The sequence below is a fragment of the Elephantulus edwardii genome, unplaced genomic scaffold (assembly GCF_000299155.1).
Source record: "Elephantulus edwardii isolate Elephantulus edwardi_28Jun2011 unplaced genomic scaffold, EleEdw1.0 scaffold00331, whole genome shotgun sequence".
NCBI classification, from domain to species: Eukaryota; Metazoa; Chordata; class Mammalia; order Macroscelidea; family Macroscelididae; genus Elephantulus; species Elephantulus edwardii.
The window spans coordinates 1,343,453-1,343,864 of NW_006400081.1; positions in this window are offsets into that span (position 1 = coordinate 1,343,453).

The window sequence follows — 412 nt, forward strand, 5'->3', positions numbered from 1 at the left end:
CTTTGCTTTCTTGATATTGAGCTTCAATCCATATTGAAGACTGCAGTCCTTGACCTTCTGCAGCAAGCACTTCAGGTCCTCCTCAGTTTCAGCAAGCAGAGTTGTGTCATCTGCATAACACAAGTTGTTGATGACTCTTCCACCAATCCTGATGCCACATTCCTCCTCGTACAGCCCAGTGTCTCGGATGATCTGTTATGCCTACAGATTGAAAAGGTATGGAGACAAAATACATCCGTGACAGACCCCTTTCTTGATTTTGAACCATCCATTGTCTCCCTGCTCTGTTCTAATGACTGCCTCTTGGTCCAAGTATAGGTTTCGCATTAGCACAATCAAATGTTCTGGGATTCCTATTCTTCTCACAGTCAGCCACAGCTTGTTGTGATCCACACAGTCAAAAGCCTTTGTA